Source organism: Salmo trutta, chromosome 9, assembly GCF_901001165.1.
Source record: "Salmo trutta chromosome 9, fSalTru1.1, whole genome shotgun sequence".
Classification (NCBI taxonomy): Eukaryota; Metazoa; Chordata; class Actinopteri; order Salmoniformes; family Salmonidae; genus Salmo; species Salmo trutta.
Window position 1 is genome coordinate 10,201,823 of NC_042965.1, and position 17,320 is coordinate 10,219,142.

The following is a 17,320-nucleotide window of genomic DNA, read 5'->3' on the forward strand; positions in this document are numbered from 1 at the left end:
CATTTGTTCATTGAACTAAAATCATCTGTTCAAAATGACACAACTTAACATCGAAGTATTACCATTTCAAAATGCAATTCACACATTGCATCTGAGATGACTGTCTATTCATTTCATTACAGTGATCTAACTATTAATTGACACACCTGCTCAAAATGAGAAGTAACTGTTGCATTACTCTTAATGCATAGTTTTATGGAAACTGACAAACAATATTCCATGTTTAGATCATGAAAGTTTCAGCATAACGAGATCCATTGACACCAATTACCGTGGAACATGAACCAATTGGACTACATTATCTATGGATGTAATATTTCATCATCATTCTTTATCAGACACTGTTTCTATGGTCTCATGTACCACTTTTCCAGACCATATTTTCAGATTTGACATTATTGTACACATTACTGTGCACTCAGCCAGCTTATTAGGTACACCTATCTAGTACTGGGTAGGACCCCCTTTTGCCTCCACAACAGCCTGAATTATTCACGGTGTTGTACGTTAAGAGATGCCCTTCTGCACACCACTGTTTTAAACAGCTGTTATTTGAGCATTTGTGACCTTTCTGTTAGCTTGAACGAGTCTGGACATTCTCCTCTGACCTCTCTCATTAACAAGGTGTTTTTGCCCACAGAACTGCCGCTCACTGAACGTGTTTTGTTTATCGCACCATTTTCTGTAAACTCTAGAGACTGTAGTGCGTAAAAATCCCAGGAGGGCAGCTGTTTCTGAGATGCTGGAACCACCATGTGTGGCACCAACAATCATACCACGGTCAAAGTTGCTTAGATTACGCATCTTGGTGCTGGCAGCATCATGCTATGGGGATGTTTTTCAGAGGCAGGGACTGGGACTGGTAAGGTTAGAGGGAACAATGAATGAAGCCAACTAAAGCTCTCTACTCTATATACTCCATATATTGAGTTGCAGGCAGCCACAAAATTGGCCGTTCGAAGGAGCAGGCTATTTGCGTTAACACGCAGGTGTACCTAATAAAGTGACCGGTGAGGGTATGTTATTGCTTTTCCAATACTGCCAACTCATTACTGATGATTGATTTCACATTGTGGTATGAGTACTGTATATAGTGAAATGTGTGGTATCCACCTACAACAACATAGCGATAACATGGAGCCTGCAGGTGATCCAGGTCACAATAGGAGGAAGACGAGGAAGACGTGGTGGTCAAAGGAATGGCAGGGGACAAGCACCCCTTCTGAGAGGTGGCCGTGGGCCTCGTTTGAGGGGGGGAGAACGTGGTAGAGGACAAGGCCACGGACCAAGACAGCGGCAGCAACAGCAAAGAGCGTCCAATGAAATTCGAGCAATAGTTGTAGACCATGTGGTAAATCATGGCATGACAATGACTGAGGCAGCTACAATGATTCAACCAAACCTCAGAAGATCAACCGTGGCCTCAATCATCAGAACTTTCCGCAATGAGAACCGGTAAGTCTTCAGCATGCACTAAACATTAGGCTACTCTCAACATTGTAGAGGGGGACGGAGCTGGATGCCAATGAAAACCATCACAAATTCCTTTTTTTGGATGAGGCAGGCTTCAACCTGGCCAAGACAAGGAGGAGAGGTCGGAATTTCATTGGCCAGCGGGCAACCATCCGAGCACCTGGACAACGTGGTGCAAACATCACCATGTGTGCGGCTATATCGAAAGATGGTGTGGTGGGACGCAGACCTCGTATTGGATCATATACTGCAGCTCTCCTTGTAACCTTCCTTGATGAACTGTAGAGCTGATGGCGTGACCTATGTCATTGTGTTGGATAATGTCAGGTTCCACCATGCTCAAATGGTACAAGCAGGTTTCAGGCCCATCCACAATTTACCACCCTGTACTTACCCCCATACTCTCCTTTCCTTAACCCGATTGATGAATGTTTCTCCACATGGAGGTGGAAGGTATATGATAGGCCCCCAACAAGAATTAATGCGTGTGTGTGTGTGTGTGTGTGTGTGTGTGTGTGTGTGTGTGTGTGCGCGTGTGTGTGTGTGTGTGTGTGTGTGTGTGTGTGTGTGTGTGTGTGTGTGTGTGTGTGTGTGTGTGTGTGTGTGTGTGTGTGTGTGTGTGTGTGTGTGTGTGTGTGTATCTGTGAGTTTATTTCTGTTATGTTTGTCATGTTGGTGTTTGACCAAGGTGTAGAAAACATGACTGTCCATCATTGATGGAAGGAGATAAGAGAGAAAGTCAGAAAAAGAAAGGCAAGGAGGCTATGTTCATTAGGACACAATGTAGCAAAACAATGTTCAAGAGACAGACACATCCTGCATATCCTGCAGGCACTGTGTTCCACTACCAATTCGTTTAGTTAATGTTACCATTAAGATTCGTTAATGTTGCGTTCACTCTCTCTGGGCTTATTGTCTTCCTCCGACTCCTTCAACTATCATAGAGGGAAAACACAAACCATTAAACATTTAGCATCACTCTCCAATTATTCATTCTGAGTGGCATATGTTAAATATCTTGTTGAAATTTGATTTGTTTTGTTTACAAATCATCCGAGGGCACCCGCCTCAAGGGGAATTCTAGGATAGTAAGATAGTGCAGTGTTGGCTCTATTCTATTACGTATCTGTGTGGATAGTGTGGACAGTATGATGGCCAATTCCCACTGTTTCTAGTGCCATTGTTAATAATGAGAAGATAACAACCAATTTCCATGGCAAGGGAGATTTTTTAGGGAGGGATGGAAGGGCTTCATGGAGTAAACATACATACACAGGTACTTTCTGTCTGTCTGCCTGCCTGCCTGCCTGTCTGTCTGTTTGTCTGCCTGTCTGTGGCTGCTCTTGCTCATTTCCAGTCAGAGCAGCCCTAAGGCAGTGCTATGTGGGAACGATAGAGTCCTGTTCTCTCTTTACTCTCCGCACTAACCTATTCCGACATATCCACAGCACTGCTTCTATGTGTACATAAGTGGCTGTGTTCTTAACCCTTGTGTAGTCTTAACATTCTGTATACTCCCCTTGTCCTAAGGGTCAAAAATGGCCCGCCTTCACTAAACTCCAAATCTATTTTGCATGAAGAAACAACCTGTCATTCATCCCAAACTTTGTGAATATCTGGGATTTCCCTCTTCACAATGCAGAAAGGCTGCATTTAATCAGTGGACAGCACACTCGTTTTTATTACAACACACCTGTCATAATTGTTTTCTTTACTGAAGTAGAGGTTTATTATTATAATTATTATTATTGCTAAAGGTACTGCATAGGTGTAAACATACATTTTCTAGCAAGAGATAGCACTTGTATAGCCTAACAAAGTAGCAGACATGTGCAGAAAGTAGTTTTTAATGCATTTTATTGAAGGGAATCAATAACAGTCTTGAACTTTTTTGGCAACATAGTGATATATTCTTATATAGTGTACAATGAGAAATTAAACTACAAAATAATAGTCTTCTCCCAGTTTTTTTAACCATTGCCTCCACCCACAAGGTGTATAAACAACAACAATAAATTATAATAAAATAAGATAATAGATACAAAACAAAAACATGAAGAACATAAATCAATCAACTTTAATTAGCACATGTAGGACAGTATGTAAGTGTGTGTGCATGGACTTTGCAGATGTATTTCTCACATGTGCAGCACATAGTATTTGTTTTACAGCCCTTCTTTGGGGGGCAGAATTGGCATCTCCTCCTCTTGCCTGCCCCAGCTGCAGCATCAGGTGGATCAGGACAGGATTCTGCCCCTTGAACAGCTTTCACAAGCGCTGCAGAGGCTGCTGTGCAGGGGAGGCGCTCCCTTCTTTGAATGTGTGGGGTTACATGTGCCTTTCCCAGCTGCTCCAGGAACACCCTCCTCTTACGCTTATCAGGCATCCAGGTAGGGTTGATCTTGTTCCATGTCACAAAGGCATTGTATGAGGACACATCAATGATGTTATGGAAGATGACCAGGGGCCAGCGGGCAGTCATCCTCCTGCAGCTGTAAGTTCCAATCACCTTGTCCAGGTTGTCCACGCCTCCTTTGTTGTGGTTGTAGTCCAGGATGATGGCTGTCTTCCTGTCATCACGATCACTGATCTTAGCTGTTTTGTGCAGTGTGCGCAGGAGGACCACATTCTTGTTCCTCTTTGGGAGGTAAGAAACTAGAGTGGTGGTGAGGGTGAAGGCAAACTTTGATGAGAAGGCCTCTCTCCCCCTTGTTTCGAGGAGTGCAGGGTAGGAGCTCAGGCTTGTTCTTTCTAACTGTGCCAACTATGGTGATCTTCCTCTTCAGGAGCTGCTGGCTGAGTTCATAAGAGGTGAAGATATTGTCACATGTGACATTGGGCCCCTTCAGTCCATCTGTCATATCAAGCACAACCCACATCCACTGGTTCTTCTCCGGGCTGGTCAGCTTCCCTGTGTAGACTTGCATCTTCCAAGCATATCTGGATTGTGCATCACAGGCCACCCATATCTTGATGCCACACTTCGTTAGCTTGCTGGGCATATACTTCCGAAAAGGACAGCAACCTTTTGACAAAAGAGATTACTATCAGTAATTAGTATCAGTGTCACAAAAAACAATCACATAAATCAATGATATTACAGCGATACATAATCAAATTAACAGTGAAAATCACTTACATTACACATATGAAAAACAAATGGACCTCTGAATGGAACCAGTTGCTCATCCACTGTTACTTCAGGCCCAGGGTTGTGAAGGTATGGCAGACGCTCCACCCACTTTTCCCAGACCTCTCTAATGGCCACCAGCTTCTCTCACATGTCTTGCAGGTCTTGACTCACGGTTATCAAATTGTAGCATTCTTGAGAAAACTAGAAAGACTTTTTCGCCTCACCCGCTAAGATTAGCAGCCCTATGTATGCTGCACATGCACAAGAAAGTTTTAGTTTTGTCTGAGTTCAATCAGAAGCACACATAATCTCAATTTCTCATTGTGTGTGTGTGTGTGTGTGTGTGTGTGTGCGCGCATGAGCATATGTTTGTGCTTGTGTGTGTGTGCGCTAAACCCAAATCTTAACATTGTGCAAATGCTCGTGAATGTGTCTGTGTTAACTGCAGTGGATGAATGACCTTGATTTCCAGTGTGTCACTGAGACAAGGTGGTGTTCACACATGCACACTAAGACATTATACTCTACTCCACATTTTACAAATATTCTGGGTCCTTCTTCTGTCACTTGGCAGGTTGAAAGTCACAATCCTGAATTTGTGTTTCAGCCCCTGTTGGGCAGGTGCATCACTCTGTTTGGTTAGAAGCTGAGGGATGGGGCTGGAGAAATGTTTGGCAGGGATTCAATCCAAGGAACATTATAGAGAAGCACATTGCATTTGACTGTAAATTGTATTTTTGGCTTTAGCCAACACACAAATAATTTTCTGTGAATGCGATCTATGCGAACGTCTAGGAAATTGCCTTTAAAAGGCGAATTGTCAGCTGTCCAGTACTGGTTTATATATCACACATTTCCATGCAGAATCAAACCAAATCACACATTTTCACTTCTGGTTCAAGGTTGATGGATTTGCAATGGATTTTGATGTACTCACAATTTGCAATGAAATCTCTGTGTTAGAAGCTTTTGAGGCCTATATTGCGACAAGCAAACTTTTTCACTGAAAACCTTGCCTCTAAAAGCAAAGGACAAAGGCCGAGAGAAAGGCTGAGTAAAATGTAATAGTTTGGAAACTGATCAACAGCAAACTGCTTAAGTGGAAAAATGATGAGCAAACTTAGCAAACTGTGTTAATTTGAATACAGCCCTTTAACCCTCTCTCTCCAGATGCTAAAAGTTTCACGGGAAGTTTGCGGAACTCCTGTGGCTTGGGTGGCTTTTTAAGTGTTCTTTATTCATGTGTTATTTGTTTATGCGGATTAATTATTAAAAGTTTGCTGCATTTTACAAAGGTTCTAGTTTGTGGGTAATGATTCCCTCCTTTCTCTCCCAATGGGTTGTATTTGTAATTTTCTTGAATATAAAAGTTGCATTATTCATGTGTATCGGCGGGCCGCATCTATTAATGATGACATTCTTTGTAGGTGCTCACGTCTTTAGCACGTCTTTCTCGCTCTTGCTCCCTGACTCAAAGCAACAAAAAGGGGGTACATAGAACCTCATCTTTCTATCCCTTTCTCCCTCTTTCTTTCTCTGTTCGTTTTTTTTCTCATACTTTGCGCATTGTGTTATCTCATTAGGCTCAGATGGACATTGTCTTTTTTTCCCCACATAACCGATCAGAATAAAAAAGGAGGGAGAAAGAGAGAAAAGTTTGCTGTGGCGCTGTGATGTAAATGTCCTTATTTAGTCATTTATAGATGTGGGAATTGAGTGCAACTCTGTAGAGAGTCATCAACTATTGATGTGTCTAATCTTTCGGATCCTGCCAACATGATAATCATGATCTGTTTTCGAGTGAGGAGGCACCAGCTCTCTCCTCCTTCCTCCTCACTGAGGCTCCACATAGGCTTATTGTTTATATCAAATCTGTGATTCCACATTTGCAAGGCGCCGTTAGTCTGCTCCAGCTAAAGCTAATAAATGTTTTTATACAGTGCTAACAAGCCACTCTAACACCCAGCACACAACCACACTATTCAGTTAACCATCAAATAGAGGAAGAAAAAGATCATGTGTAAATGCGAACGGATCTATATTACAATTGTACCTTTGGAAACTCTTTGAGAAGAGAAAGGAACACTGCTGCCATCTCGCTCTACAACCAAGGTGCTTGAATTGAGATACAAACTTAAGATAATACTTTGTTTCGATTTTCTGTGTACTTACAGTCCTTCAGGATACAAGTACAGGTAGGTGGGAGAACTGCTATCACTTTTTTTTACCATTTTCCTCACCTATATCTCCCTACAAGCACACCCATCCCTGCTTCCCTTACCTTACCTATTTGACACATATGAGCCATGTTCCCTTCCATGCATGTGCTCATAAACAACACCTTTGGTGGAACACATATACTGTACTGCATAGTGTAATAAGCCTATAAAACTTGTGAACACAAAAACACACACACACACACACACACACACACACACACACACACACACACACACACACACACACACACACACACACACACAGATACATAATAGAATAGAGCCAACACTGCACTACCTCACCATCCTAGAATTCCCCTCGAGGCGTGTGCCCGCGGATGATATGTATACAAAACAAATCAAATGTACGCTTTCAACAAGATATTTAACATATGCCACTCAGAATTAAAAAGTGATGCTTAATGTTGAATGGTTTGTGTTTTCCATCTATAAGAGTTGCGGGGTTTGGAGGGAGACAATAGGCCCAGAGAGAGTGAACACAACAATAACGAAATGTAATGGTGGTCGAACACAGCGCATGCAGTCTGCATGCAGGATATGTCTGTCTCATTCTCTCCCCCACATGAGCTTTGTCCACTAGGCAGGAAATGGAAGAAAGCGATCCAAAGCAGTACGATCTGAACTTGTCCAATAAGAAACATTCATTTTGATTTTCCATTGAACACTGTTTTGCTACGGTGTGTCCTAATGAACATGGCCTTACATTTCTTTTTCTGACGTTCTCTCTTATCTCCCTCTGTCAATGATGGACAGCCATGCTTCCTATACCTTGGTCATACACCAACATGAAAAACATACAGAAATAAACCTGAAGGTGCACACACACACACACACACACACACACACACACACACACACACACACACACACACACACACACACACACACACACACACACACACACACACACACACACACACACACACACGCACACACATATTTATGTCAGAATTAGACGTTCATCCATGTTTCTCGAATGTCAAATTTAGAAGTTTTTTTCGAAGTGTTTAAGGTTAAGTTTAGGCACTAACTCAATTTTTTTTAAGGTTAGTCATTAACTCGGAATGGTTAAGGTAGGGGTTAAGGTTTGGGATAGGCTTAAAATAAAAAATATCAAAAACAACTTTCTATCGCTGGATTCGAACATGCAACCTTTGACACCAGAGACAGATGCTCACAGTCATCCACCACGCCCTGTCAAAACCAAAACCTACTTGAAGGTAGCGCTCACTGTTACCCCTAGTGGTCAATTTCCCCGTCATCCTCAGACATCGATGGACGTCGAATCCTGACTTGTATCTGGCTGGAAATGTAGTGACGCAAATGTACACACACACACACACACACACACACACACACACACACACACACACACACACACACACACACACACACACACACACACACACACACACACAAAGGTAGAGGGGCTCTCTCTCTACACAGCATCTCTTACTCCTCTTGCTCTTCTCTTCCTCCTTTTCACTTATCCTCTCCCTCATCCATCTCTCTATCTCTCTCCCACATGCTCTTTCTCAATCAGCCTCTCTCTTTCTGTCTTTCCCATTCTTTCCTTCCCTCTCTCTCAGTAGGAAAATAGGAAGTGCTATTCACGCTGGTAATTACATGTCTCTCTTTTGTTATGGTGGCATATTATTTTCCCTTAATGGATGGACAAATTATATAACTACCTCTTTATGGAAATAATAATGGTAGAGCACAGCAGAGATAGCTGGCAGTGGAGCATATCAGTGTCTGTCTCTCACGCACATACACAACCACACACAAACACATACACACACAAACACATACACACACAAACACACACAAACAGAGACACAACACCGGCCCAGTGACACCGAAAACACACATACACTCTCTCTCTCTCTCTCTCTCTCTCTCTCTCTCTCTCACACACACACGTAAACCTCACCATTCAAAAAAATTGAAAATAGGCCATGGTGATATTCTGATGCAGGGGTTATGCCCATTTTTACAGCATATTTTATTCATCTGTTGTTTGCAAAATGCTGTATAAAATATAGATGGTCTACACTACTCTGACTGCCAGAGCAAGGAGACAGGAGACAGGAGACAGGAGAGAGCACAGGAGGACGGGTTCCCAGCTACACACAGGATCACATAGTGTATATGGTTGAATGGATGGATGGAAGTATGGATAAAGGGATGAATGGAAGGGCGCATGGGCAGACAGACGGATGCATGGCTGCATGGATAGATGGATAGCAAATTTACCATAATTGATTAGAAACAGCTGGGGTTTTCCCATGGGAGTGAGAAGTAAATGTATCAATTTGCTTTTTTATCATATTGACTATACGGGGGTTAACATGTAAATGGCTGTACATTGTTGTTTTCACACAAACTAGCCCTCAGTGCAGAAAGACGAATGGGGGAAAGAGATAGAGACAGTGTTACATATCTGGGCATGAAAACGTTTTCAAGTTGCCAAGTTCATTAGCAATCATCTAACAATAACCCATGTAATGAATTTCCTGAATTATGCTCCTGATGGTGCAGTTACATCCACTTTTTAGAAAATGTTTTGTTTTTGTCAGAACTGTATGCCTGTTTTCATCTGTAGAAAATAGTAAAGACAAACATGTACAGTACGGATCGAGTAAAGAGAAGAGTAAAGGCTGAAGCGTACAAACAGAGATGGCTTCCTCAGCAACGCAGCGCTCCCACTATTGGACCACGGCATGATGGAAAGTGACAGCAGCGCCCGGGGCGGCCACGGAGAGGGCGGAGTCTAAGGAAAGAGCCAGGAGGGGTGAGCTGTGCTGCTTCATCAGTGTGTGGATGCGCACTCACACACTGTACACACACACCCAAACACACACACTGTACACACATATCCAAACACACACTCACACACACTGTACACACACACACTGTACACACACACACCCAAACACACACTGTGCACACACTGTGCACACACACCCAAACACACACACCCAAACGCGCTGTACACACACACCCAAACACACAGTACATACACACACCCAAACACACACACTGTGCACACACACTGTACACACACACTGTACACACCCACCCAAACACACTGTACACACACACACTGTACACACACACTGTACACAAACACACAAACACACACGGTACACACACTGTACACACACTGTACACACACTGTACACACACTGTGCACACACACCCAAACACACACTGTACACACACTGTACACACACCCAAACACACACACACCCTAACACACAGTACACATACACACCCAAACACACACACACACACACACCCAAACACACTGTACACACACACACACACACACACACACACACACACACACACACACACACACACAAACACACTGTACACTGTACACACACCCAAACACACAGTACACACACACACCCAAACACACTGTACACACACACACCCAAACACACAGTACACACACACACACACACACACAAACACACTGTACACACACACACCCAACCACACTGTACACACTCACCCAAACACACACACACACCCAAACCTGTCCACATGCACATATTTCCTCATCCAACCAGAGTAGGAGGTGCTCTGACAGTAAGCCACAGGGACGGGCCAGAGAAACATCTCTGACACAGTGGCAGACAGGGCGACACCCCGGCCAAGGTGAGGTCATCCCAAAGACCACTGGGCGATCGAAGGTCACAGGATACAGGGAAGAATCAGCCTCAGGGCACATTGAGGCATCGCCAGGATTCTACAGACACCTCAGGCTCATAGGGGCTAGAGAGTCTAAGCAGACTGCACTCTCATGGAGGGAACAGAGTACTTCTTTCTGTATTTATACACATCACAGGGATTTTATGTTATGTTTATGTTGCACCAGTTGTTGATTTGATCAAATAAATGACCCGGAGGCATGTTACAGGGCAGTTCCGCCACTTTTCAACCTCATATTATCTCCATCACCATACCAGTGTCTACATATGTGAAAACAGCGTGTTTCTATGATCTGTGGTTAAAAAAATCTGAAGAAATTATTCTATGCGACATCATAGGGTAGAATTCAAAGTAAAGGGTAGGATTTAACACCTACAGCAGGTTTTTAGCCAGAGGGAGGGAGGGTCACCAAGAATCTCATGGTGTTTGAAAGTCACTGTTTTTAAAATCTTTTAACTTTTGATGATGTCATAGCCCGCTGGAAAAAACGGCATAGACCAGCATACATTTCTAGCTGGTCTATGCTGGTCCATGCTAGTCTATGCTGGTCAGTGTGGTTGGATGCTGGTCAAGCTGGTCTGACCAGCATGGCCTAGCTGGTCAAGCTGGTCTGATCAGCATGGTCTAACTGGTTCTGCTGGCTGACCAGCCATTGTTGTGTTTTCTCTGGTAACCAGCCTTCACTGTGTTTTTGCTGGTGAGTTTTGTTTTCGTTTTGTTCCTGCGTTCCCCAACAGGCCATGGATGGTTATTTTTGCCCCCGTATTGATAGTTACAGTCTTGTCCCACCGCTGCAACTCCTGTACGGACTCGGGAGAGGCATGTATCCTCCGAAACACAACCCGCCGAGCCGCACTGCTCGCTTAACAATGTGTTGGAGGAAGCACTGTACAGCTGGTGACCTGAAGTCATCGTGCATGCGCCCAGCCACCACAAGAAGTCACTAGAGTGCAATGCGACAAGGACATCCCAGCCGGCCAAACCCTCCCCTAACCTGGGCGACGCTGGGCCTCATGGGTCTTCTGGTCGCAGCCAGCTGCAACACAGCCCGGGATCGAACTAGCATCTGTAGTGATGCCTCTAGCACTGCAATGCAATGCCTTAGACCGCTGCACCACTCGGGAGGCCTTTTGTTCGGGCATCTTGCGGTCAATTTGCAGTCTCCCAATCATTTGTAATTATGTTCCGGCCCCCCGACCATCCGCTCAAGAAAGAATAGCCCTGCGGCTGAATCTAGGTGATGATCTCTGCTGTAGGGGATCCCTTTCGGGTTTTACGTAGAACCCTGTCATTTGTCCCTATGGGGGAACCCTTTTGGGTGACACGTAGAACCCATTAATTAGTCCCTGTAATGGAACATTATTTTGTTCCATTTAGAACTGTCTCATGAAGAACACTCTGGTTCCAGGTAGAACCAATGACAGGTTTTACAGTTATACAGGATACTTCAGATATGCTTATTTTGTAAAAATTATTTGTAATTTGGTAAGTTACTAGCTACTGAGTTGCAGTAAACAATACAGTATTATTGCAGTTGAATTAACGTCTTAATGTTGAAAAATTACTTGTTGTTGTTTACCTTACTTTCACTGCACTTTGAAATGTAGATGGAGCAATGTGCTGGGGGGGGATCATTAGCATATTTGGGGACATGGTCTAAAATATGTTGTATTTGTGCAAACCGTTAGTGGAAGTGTTGTACCAGTTAAAGTGTTTTTATCATTGAGTACCTAATTTGTCAAACTCCCTGTTCTACAATATTTGTAAGAGCTTGTGCCAATCAAGAGCTGCACTGGTGACTGCGCAAGTAACTTAATGGCGGTTGGTCACTGGGAAGTTCATGTTTAATTTTCAGTACCACTGTCAGCTTGCTGCAAATAGTTGTAGTATTCATAGGAACTTACTGTGGCTCACTGACTTGATTGTGTGGCAGCAAGGTCAGCTTGCTGCCAACCAAGAGGTTGAGGCCAGGTGAGGCTGAGTCCCAAATGTGCTCACCATAAAGAATGCTTAGTAGTTGTCAACTAATGTTATAAGCTGTTTTGTATTTAGAAAAGTTCAGTGACTGTACAGTAAGCTTCTGGCAGCTAGTTGCAAGTAAGTTACTGTGCATTTTACAATAACCTACTGACATCTGGTTGCCAGTTATGTTTTAAGCGGGCAGTAAGTTACTGGCAGCTAGCTGCTTTCATCTCCACTGCTTTCATCAAAACTCTGTTGTGCAGTGGTGATGTTACGTTTGACACCGGAGATCTGAGGCATGCGTCGAAATCGCTAAGCAGCTAACTTCAAAGCAGTGTGCCAATGTGTGTATCACTTGATCAGAAGTACGTCATCAATGATGTCCGAAGCTTCGTTTTATCATGCACTTTTTCAAACCGTGTGTTGCAAAATGTGAGATCCTACTGATTTTGCTGTGGTTCCTGTGCTTTCTTCAATTCTAAGCTGCTTTCAAACAACAATCTCTACTGGACACCGTACTTACAAATATAGTTAGGATTTTGGACAAAAAACTTGACCAGTAGATTATCAGGTAGAGTAGAGCACTATGGAACATTCAGGGACATGAGAGTATGAGGTCAAATCCCGTTGAAGGCACACTACTTTCAAAATTGTTTTATGTGAAACCACACTTTCTGCACTGTTGTTCAAATAGTTTTTTTGTATTTAGTATAGTATAAGCTTCTGTCTTAAGCATCCTAAATAATGCCATAGATTCAGAGTTTTTGAAAAATAGTAAACTTGAAGGCAAAAAAAGAAAGCATGATGCAAACTGATGATATGCTACTAAAGCCAATGGCTTACCAATACACCACAGAGTTTTGATGAAAGCAGTGGAGAAAAATAAATGTCTCTGATAATCACACGCTGCTATTTATTGCTGACCAGCATATATCCCTAATGTGCATTGTGAACAGATGAAGCTCAGAGTAATTAACCATTTTGGTTAATTTGGTAAAAGCGCTGAAAGCTTCAGAAAGCCCCATCACTAGTTACTAACAGTTACTGCCTTTTAAGTTACTGTGAATTTTACAACAACTTACTGGTTGCCAATTAGGTAACGCAAAATTCACAGCAACTCCAGGCAACTAACTTCCATTAAGTCACTGAAACAGCGCAGCACATTAATGTCACATGAACTTACAAAGATTGCAGAACTAACTGTGTTAAAAGAGGTGCTCAACCTTGATGGACAGCATAACCATCAACCACTTAAACTGGTACAACACTTCCACTGACAGTTGTCACAAATACAAATATATTGTATCATGCCCCCAAATGTGCTTACGAGCCCCACCGGTACATTGCCTCCACCTACATTTCAAAGTGTACTAATTATTGAACATTATATTCAAAATATTAATATCAGAATAATAGTAGAGAGAATGATTTATTTCAGCTTTTATTTCTTTCATCACATTCCCAGTGGGTCAGAAGTTTACATACACTCAATTAGTATTTGGTAGCATTGCCTTTAAATTGTTTAACTTGGGTCAAACGTTTCAGGTAGCCTTCCACAAGCTTCCCACAATACGTTGGGTGAATTTTGGCCCATTCCTCCTGACAGAGCTGGTGTAACTGAGTCAGGTTTGTAGGCCTTCTTGCTCGCACATGCTTTTTCAGTTCTGCCCACAAATGTTCTATAGGATTGAGGTCAGGGCTTTGTGATGTCCACTCCAATGCCTTGACTTTGTTGTTCTTAAGCCATTTTGCCACAACTTTGGAAGTATGCTTGGGGTCATTGTCCATTTGGAAGACCCATTTGCGACCAAGCTTTAACTTCCTGACTGATGTCTTGAAATGTTGCTTCAATATATCCACGTAATTTTCCTCCCTCATCATGCCATCTATTTTGTGAAGTGCACCAGTCCCTCCTGCAGCAAAGTACCCCCACAACATGATGCTGCCAACGCCTCGCTTCACGGTTGGGATGGTGTTCTTTGGCTTGCCTCCCCCTTTTTCCTCCAAACATAACGATGGTCGTTATGGCCACACAGTTCCATTTTTGTTTCATCAGACCAGAGGACATTTCTCCAAAAATAATGATCTTTGTCCCCATTGTGCAGTTGCAAACCGTAGTCTGGCTTTTTATGGCGGTTTTGGAGCAGTGGCTTCTTCCTTGCTGAGCGGCCTTTCAGGTTATGTCGATATAGGACTCATTTTACTATGGATATAGATACTTTTGTACCTGTTTCCTCCAGCATCTTCACAAGGTCCTTTGCTGTTGTTCTGGGATTGATTTGCACTTTTCGTACCAAAGTACGTTCATCTCTAGGAGACAGAATCCGTCTCCTTCCTGAGCGGTATGACGGCTGCGTGGTCCCATGGTGTTTATACTTGTGTACTATTGTTTGTACAGATGAACGTTGTACCTTCAGGCATTTAGAAATGGCTCCCAAGGATGAACCAGACTTGTGGAGGTCTACAATTTTTTTCTGAGGTCTTGGCTGATTTCTTTTGATTTTCCCATGATATCAAGCAAAGAGGCACTGAGCTTGAAGGTAGGCCTTGGAATACATCCACAGGTACACCTCCAATTGACTTGAATGATGTCAATTAGCCTTTCAGAAGCTTCTAAAGCCATGACATAATTTTCAGAAATTTTCCAAGCTGTTTAAAGGCACAGTCAACTTAGTGTATGTAAACTTCTGACCCACTGGAATTGTGATACAGTGAATTATAAATGAAATAATCTGTCTGTAAACAATTGTTGGAAAAATTACTTGTGTCATGCACAAAGTAGATGTCCTTACCGACTTGCCAAAACGATAGTTTGTTAACAAGAAATTTGTGGAGTGGTTGAAAAACGAGTTTTAATGACTCCAACCTAAGTGTATGTAAACTTCCGACTGTAAATAGCATACATTTTTCTAAACTAATCCAATGGAGGCTGGTCACAACGAAGGCAGGTCACCAGTGAAAACACAACGAAGGATAGTCACCAGCCTATGCTGGTCTATGCTGTTTAAAAAAAATCTGAGTCGTGTTGAACCTTTTAACAAAATATTATTTTCTACAAAAAGTAGAACCGTTTCCCATATGGAGACACCGGTATTGTGCTGGAGATAATGAAAATGGGGTTGAAAAGTGGTGGACTTGCCCTTTATTTAAGAAAAAGACTAACCACTACCTATTATGTAGAAGCTACAAGAAAGTGAGAAAGATATGTTAAGAATAATCTCATCTTTAACCTACAGCTTTTCTCAAAGTATCTAAGAGTTAATAAAAAAAATTGACCAAAAAGAGATTGCAGAGACACAAAAGCCATATATCGTAAAAAGATCAAGAGGAGATGAACACAGCTACAACTCAGTTAGCAGACACAGCAGTGGAAGAACTCCATGTCTTCATTCCATTGGACATGCAATCCCACCAACGCCTCATCCAATTGGATAGAGGAGCATTCTGATTATCAATCATCAATTTGTTAATCACCTACACTGGATGAGATAATTACAAACTACATAACGACCAACAAATCATTCCAGCAGACCCGTGTCTACTTCACAAGGAAAAAGGAGGCTGGTCCCTGTTCAATTTGGACTATTGGTAGTTTGGATCATCGGCACCTGGGGTTGGTTGAGTAATATATGCGTACTCTATGACAAGACAATCCACTACCGGTTGTCCATTCACAGCAGTTCCTGCCCTCACAGCAACATAACTGCCGTTTGCTGGGATGTACGCCATCTCAAACTCAGCCTTTCCATTGTTTCATCAAACTACCAGGCTCTCTGTCTCGAGATCAGGAGTGGATCTGTGAGGCAGTCTGGAGCGCTCTCTTGATTTTCCACCCAGGAGACCATTCGCATATGAGGCTGTCTGCCCATGATTCTGCCTGGAATCTTCAAAGGGCTGTCCCATGTACAGAGACTATCTTTTCTGTGTGTCACAGTGTTACAATTCCCCACTTCTATCTACCACATTCAGTGACCTGATTCATCTTGAGGAATTGTCCATTGAGAACTACAGGCTTCTGTGACGGCACTAGATGCATTTGGAGGGATCCCTCTTCTGAAGAAACTCACAGTCAACACCTGTACACAGGAGCGCTCTGATTTGCTATGTAGCATAGTCAACATGTCAAAGTCATTGACGACCCTGGACTTTAATTCAGATTGGACAGCCATTTTGAGACAACAAAACTGTTCTGACACAAACAGAGCTGTTCTTGAGCATCCTTATTTCTATCGTCTTCAAGATTTCTTTACTTCCCTAAAGTACACTGTTTAGAAAAAGGAGCTTTCAAATGCTTTGAAAACACATAATGTCTTTCTTTGCCTGACGATGATGAGCTACAGAGACAACTTCTGCAGTCTGGTATCAGCAGACTGCGTCATTTTGTGTTCAGAAATATATATTTTTTGTTTTTAATCTGTTTACGAGACCGTATTCAAACTATCAATCATGCAAGTTGATATAAGTAACTATAAAACTGGGAACTACTCAGTCTGCTATGAGAAATTGTCGGGGGGTGAGGTGCTCAGCCTCAGCATCTGTAATAGTGATAATGTTATAGACAATTTGAGCATGATCCATTTCTTTAAGAATCTCCCCCATTTGTCAGTCACATTGTTAACTCTGAGCTCAGTGAGCTTTGTGACACTCAAAAGGGTCCAATCACATGGCTGAAGAGATTTTCCTTGAGTAGATTTCACACCACAAATACCTCCTCAGAGCAGTTCTGTTGCTTGAAAATATGGAACATCTGGGTCTAGGATCCAATGACATTACTAATATTTCTGACTTT

At 42.7% G+C, this 17,320-nt stretch overlaps 1 pseudogene; it reads left to right on the forward strand.

Annotated features, from left to right (window-relative positions):
- Nucleotides 1–1,445: 1,445 nt before the first annotated feature.
- On the forward strand, nt 1,446–16,803 carry LOC115199575 (uncharacterized; annotated as a pseudogene).
- Nucleotides 16,804–17,320: the final 517 nt, after the last annotated feature.